This window comes from Salvelinus sp. IW2-2015, unplaced genomic scaffold (assembly GCF_002910315.2).
Source record: "Salvelinus sp. IW2-2015 unplaced genomic scaffold, ASM291031v2 Un_scaffold2896, whole genome shotgun sequence".
NCBI lineage: Eukaryota > Metazoa > Chordata > Actinopteri > Salmoniformes > Salmonidae > Salvelinus > Salvelinus sp. IW2-2015.
Window position 1 is genome coordinate 92,184 of NW_019944195.1, and position 6,530 is coordinate 98,713.

The 6,530-nt window shown below is 44.7% G+C and overlaps 1 pseudogene; it reads left to right on the forward strand.

Moving 5' to 3' along the window:
* Window positions 1-2,185: 2,185 nt before the first annotated feature.
* Window positions 2,186-6,530, forward strand: part of LOC112074947 (layilin-like) — a 21,306-nt pseudogene continuing 16,961 nt past the window's right edge.

A 6,530-nucleotide genomic window follows, 5' to 3' on the forward strand; every position in this document is an offset into this window, starting at 1 on the left:
CCTAGAGAACCAACCACTGTCTGTAATCTGAGGAACAGAGATCCTAGAGAACCAACCACGTCTGTATCTGAGGAACAGAGTGATAGAGAACCAACACTGTCTGTAATCTGAGGAACAGAGATCTAGAGAAACCAACCAACTGTCTGTATCTGAGGAAACAGAGATGACAGAGAACCAACCACAGTCTGTATCTGAGGAACAGAGATGATACAGAGAACCAACCACTATCTGTATCTGAGGAACAGAGATGCTAGAGAACCAACCACTGTCTGTATCTGAGGAACAGAGATGACAGAGAACCAACCACTGTCTGTATCTGAGGAACGAGGATGACCAGAGAACCAACACACTGTCTGTATCTGAGGAACAGAGATGACAGAGAACACAAACCACTGTCTGTACTTGAGGAACAGAGATGCTAGAGAACCAACCACTGTCTGTATCTGAGGAACAGAGGATGTAAGAGAACCAACCCACTGTCTGTATCTGAAGGAACAGAGATGCTAGAGAACCAACCACTGTCTGTATCTGAGGAACAGAGATGCTAGAGAACCAACCACTGTCTGTATCTGAGGAACAGAGATGCTAGAGAACCAACCACTGTCTGTATCTGAGGAACAGAGATGCAGAGAACAACCACTATCTGTTATCTGAGGAACAGAGATCTAGAGAACCAACCATATCTGTATCTGAGGAACAGAGATCCTAGAGAACCAACCACTATCTGTTATCTGAGGAACAGAGATCCTAGATGAACCAACGCACTATCTGTATCTGAGGAACAGAGTTGCTCAGTTGGTAGAGCATGGCACTTGTAAAGCCAGGGTTGTGGGTTTGATTCCCGAGGGCCCAGTATGAAAATGTACTGTATACACTCACTACTGTAAATCACTCTGGATAAGAGTGTCTGCTAAATGACTAAAATTAACAGATGATAGAGAACAACCACTGTCTGTAATCTGATGATAGAGAACCAACCACTGTCTGTATCTGATGATAGAGAACCAACCACTGTCTGTATCTGATGATAGAGAACCAACACTGTCTGTATCTGATGATAGAGAACCAACCACTGTCTATATCTGATTATAGAGAACCAACCACTGTCTGTATCTGATGATCGAGAACACACCACTGTCTGTATATGATTATAGAGAACCAACCACTGTCTGTATCTGAATTATACATCTCTGTTCCTCAGATACAGACAGTGGTTGGTTCTCTAGCATCTCTGTTCCTCAGATACAGACAGTGGTTGGTTCTCTATCACGTCTGTTCCTCAGATACAGACAGTGGTTGGTTCTCTAGCATCTCTGTTCCTCAGATACAGACAGTGGTTGGTTCTCTATCACCTCTGTTCCTCAGATACAGACTGTGGTTGGTTCTCTAGGATCTCTGTTCCTCAGATACAGACTGTGGTTGGTTCTCTAGGATCTCTGTTCCTCAGATACAGACTGTGGTTGGTTCTCTATCACGTCTGTTCCTCAGATACAGACTGTGGTTGGTTCTCTAGGATCTCTGTTCCTCAGATACAGACTGTGGTTGGTTCTCTATCACCTCTGTTCCTCAGATACAGACTGTGGTTGGTTCTCTCTTAGGCTTGTGAGGTACACCATATATACTGGGTATATCCACGGGATGGTTTTTTAATACCATTGAAACTCTTTCTTTGAATTTTTTTAAACAATTACAATATTTTTTGCTACTTTTTAAGTGTTGTGCAGCATGCGCTAGGTGATCTAATTACAGTATGGAATTCGTAATTAAATGTTTGCCAGCTAGATATGTTGTAGCTATTAAGATAACGGTCTAAAATGTGCAAAAGGTTCTGCAGTTGTGGATTTGGTTTTCTAATTTACAGTGTCGTAGCTATTTAGCTATCTTCCAAAATCAAGCATTCGCTTGGTAACAGCAGATAATCCCCTCCTGGATCAGGAGCCTTCATGTCTAATATTAGTTATGTGCAGCAAAATGTGAGTAGCATTTTTGAGTTAATTGTATACTTGTATAGTTTAGGTCAGACACTATAAAATGTTCACTATACACACATTAGCATTTAGGTAGCATTCTCTATGGGATTATACATGCACTTGTTAGCATTGCTAACCTTTGGATTACAGATGATCAGTGGGGTTTTAAAACAGCACCCCTTGTGTCCAGTGCCGGTAGTACTGAATATCCCGGTATGGCACAAGGTCGGTATGAAGATATGACAATCTGGGTACCGCCCTAGCCCAGTCTCTCTCATCTACATCAGAATGTTGTTGATGTTATTATATTGGAAGGCTGTGTAAGTGATGTCACTGTGGATGGGGTTTCATTTAACACAGAAATATAACATAAAATAACATGACATTAACTGGCCCCTCTCTCTCTCTCTCTCTCTCTCTGTCTGTCTGTCTGTCTGTCTGTCTGTCTGTCTGTCTGTCTGTCTGTCTGTCTGTCTGTCTGTCTGTCTGTCTGTCTGTCTGTCTGTCTGTCTGTCTGTCTGTCTGTCTGTCTGTCTGTCTGTCTGTCTCTCCATAGCGGAGTTGTTTGAAGTCAGAGGTGAGGTGCACGGTTGTTTATTAACCAGTATGAATAAAAAATGGCTGGCCAGTTTAGCTAGTTATTACTAGTGTAAATTTCCCCATCGATGTACGTAGCATTAGTAACAGTGTGTGTGTGTGCGTGTGTAGGCCAGCGTGTGTGTAGGGTGATCGGGGCCGGCCCTGCTATAAGCTGGCGTATTTTTCTGACCCTGGACGGCGGCTCAGCTTCCTGGAGGCGAAGCTAGCGTGTCGCCGTGACGGAGGGAGCTGCTGAGCGTTGAGTCACCGGCCGAGCAGCGAATCATAGAGCAGCTAGTCACGGAGCTCCGTCCTTCCGACGGAGACTTCTGGATTGGCCTACGTCGTAACCATGGTGACACGGAAAACGTCGACGACTGTCCCTCACAGTACTACTGGACCGACGGGAGCCACGCCTCCTTCAGGTGGGTCTGCTCTAAGCCACACTCCTTCAGGTGGGTTTACTTTAAGCCCCGCTCCTTCAGGTGGGTTTCTTTAAGCCCCGCCTCCTTCAGGCGGGTCTACTTTAAACCCTGCCTCCTTCAGGTGGGGCTGCTCTTAAGCCCCGCCTCTTTCAGGTGGGTCTACTTTAAGCCCCGCCTCTTTCAGGTGGGCTGCTCTAAGCCACACCTCCTTCAGGTGGTGTCGCTTTAAGCCCCGCCTCCTTCAGGTGGGCTGCTCTAAGTCCCGCCTCTCTCAGCTGGGTCTGCTTTTAGCCCTCAAAGCACACACTCCCTGCGGTCGCTCCTCTTTTCAAGTTCGGCTGCAGCACGACTGGAACGAGCTGCAACAAACACTCAACTGGACAGTTTTCCTCTCCCATCTCTCCATTCAAAGACTCAATCATGGACACTCTTACTGACATTTGGGCTCTTTCCGTGGATGTATTGTTGTCTCTACCTTGTTTGCCCTTTTGCTGTTGTCTGTGCCAATAATACCTCATTGCCTGCATCTGTAATGGGTCAGCCGGTCAATACGACTCTCCAGCTCATCAACTAGTTCAGGAACGCTCCTGAAACACTTCAGCAGGCAGCTTTCTAATCGACCTGGCCGAGGTATCCTGGAAGGATATTGATCTCATCCCATCAGTAGAGGATGCCTGTTTATTTTTTTTTAATGCCTTCCTCACCATCTTAAATAAGCATGCCCCATTCAAGAAATTTAGAACCAGGAACAGATATAGCCCTTGGTTCTCTCCAGACCTGACTGCCCTTGAACCAGCACAAAAACATCCTGTGGCGTTCTGCATTAGCATCGAATAGCCCCCGCGACATGCAATTTTCAGGGAAGCTAGAAACCAATATACACAGGCAGTTAGAAAAAGCCAAGGCTAGCTTTTTCAAGCAGAAATTTGCTTCCTACACACAAACTCAAAAAACTTCTGGGACACTGTAAAGTCCATGGAGAATAGAAAACATCTCAATAAGAACAACTCAATAAATTGGATGCAGTCTATCACAGTGCCATCGCGTTTTGTCCACAAACCCCATATACTACCCACCACTGCGACCTGTACGCTCTCGTTGGCTGGCCCTCGCTTCATCCTCGTCGCCACAAACCCACTGGCTCCAGGTCATCTACAAGACCCTGCTAGGTAAAGTCCCCCCTTATCTCAGCTCGCTGGTCACCATAGCAGCACCCACCTGTAGCATCGTGCTCCAGCAGGTATATCTCACTGGTCACCCCCAAAAACAATTCTTCCTTTGGCCGCCTCTCCTTCCAGTTCTCTGCTGCCAATGACTGGAATTAACTACAAAATCTCTGAAACTGGAAACACTTATCTCCCTCACTAGCTTTAAAGCACCAGCTGTCAGAGCAGCTCACAGATTACTGCACCTGTACATAGCCCATCTATAATTTAGCCAAACAACTACCTCTTCCCATACTGTATCTTATTTATTCATTTTGCTCCTTTGCACCCCATTATTTCTATCTCTACTTTGCACATTCTTCCACTGCAAATCTACCATTCCAGTGTTTTACTTGCTATGTTGTATTTACTTCGCCACCATGGCCTTTTTTTTGCCTTTACCTCCCTTATCTCACCTCATTTGCTCATATTGTATATAGACTTATTTTTCACTGTATCATTGACTATATGTTTGTTTTACTCCATGTGTAACTATGTGTTGTTGTATTGGTCGAACTGCTTTGCTTTATCTTGACCAGGTCGCAATTGTAAATGAGAACTTGTACTCAACTAGCCTACCTGGTTAAATAAAGGTGAAATAAATAAAAAATAATGTTTGTACCATGTTTTGTGCTGCTACCATGTTGAGCTGCTGCAATGTTGTGTTGCTACCATGCTGTGTTGTCATGTGTTGCTGCCATGTTATGTTGTTGTCTTAGGTCTCTCTTTATGTAGTGTTGTGGTGTCTCTTCTTGTCGTGATGTGTGTTTTGTCCTATATTTAGTTTTTAATGCCATCCCTGTCCCCGCAGGAGATCTTTTGCCTTCTGGTAGGCCATTATTGTAATAATAATGTGTTCTTAACTGACTTGACTAGTTAAATAAAGGTTAAATAAAAATACAAATTAAACTTCACTTCCTTCACGTGAGTCTGCTATTAGCCACGCCTCCATCGCTGGGTCTGCTTTAAGCCACGCCTCCATCGGCTGGGTCGGCGTTAAGCCACGCCTCCTCTGCTTACATGGAATAGTTAATATAATAAAAGATAGCGGTGTGTAACTTTACGTTTGTGTGTTACTGTGTGTTACTGTGTGTTACTGTGTGTTACTGTGTGTTACTGTCTGTTACTGGTCTGTTACTGTGTGTTACTGTCTGTTACTGTCTGTTACTGTGTGTTACTGTCTGTTATGCTGTGTGTTATTGTGTGTTACTGTCTGTTACTGTGTGTTACTGTGTGTTACTGTGTGTTACTGTCTGTTACTGTCTGTTACTGTCTGTTACTGTGTGTTACTGTGTGTGTTACTTGTGTGTTACTGTGTGTGTTTACTGTGGTGTTACTGTCTGTTACGGTGTGTTACTGTCTGTTACTGTCTGTTTACTGTGTGTTACTGTCTGTTACTGTGTGTTATTGTGTGTTACTGTCTGTTACTGTGTGTTACTGTGTGTTACTGTGTGTTACTGTGTGTTACTGTGTGTTACTGTCTGTTACTGTCTGTTACTGTGTGTTACTGTGTGTGTTACTGTGTGTTACTGTGTGTTACTGTGTGGTTACTGTGTGTTACTGTGTGTGTTATGGTGTGTTACTGTGTGTGTTAATGTGTGTTACTGTGGTGTTACTGTGTGTGTTACTGTGTGTGTTACGGTGTGTTACTGTCTGTTACTGTGTTGTGTTATGGTGTGTTACTGTGTGTGTTACTGTGTGTGTTACTGTGTGTTACTGTGTGTTACTGTTGTGTTACTGAGTGTGTTACTGTGTGTGTTACTGTGTGTTACTGTGTGTTACTGTGTGTGTTACTGTGTGTTACTGTGTGTTAACTTGGTGTGTTACTGTGTGTTACTGTGTGTGTTTGTTCCTGCGTGTGTGTGTTAGGAACTGGCACTGGGACGAGCCGTTCCTGTGGTTACGAGGTGTGTGTGGTGATGTACCACCAACCGTCCGCCGCCCCGGCCTCGGAGGACTCTACATGTTCCAATGGAACGACGATAACTGTGAACAAAGAACATATTTCATCTGCAAGTACACTGCAGGTACACACACACACACACACACACACACACACACACACACACACACACACACACACACACACACTCAAATTAAATGTATTTACTGTATATAGCCCTTCTTACATCAGCTGATATCTCAAGTGCTGCACAGAAACCCAGCCTAAATCCCAAACAGCAAGCAATGCAGGTGTAAAAGCACACACACACGGATGATAGTACACAGCAGTTACCCCTCAGACCTGGTTCCTCTGGTCTACCAGTAGCAGCAGTAGAGGACTGGGTCGCCCCTCAGAGCGCCTGGTTCTCTGGTCTACCCAGTACAGCCAGTAGAGGACTGGTCGCCCC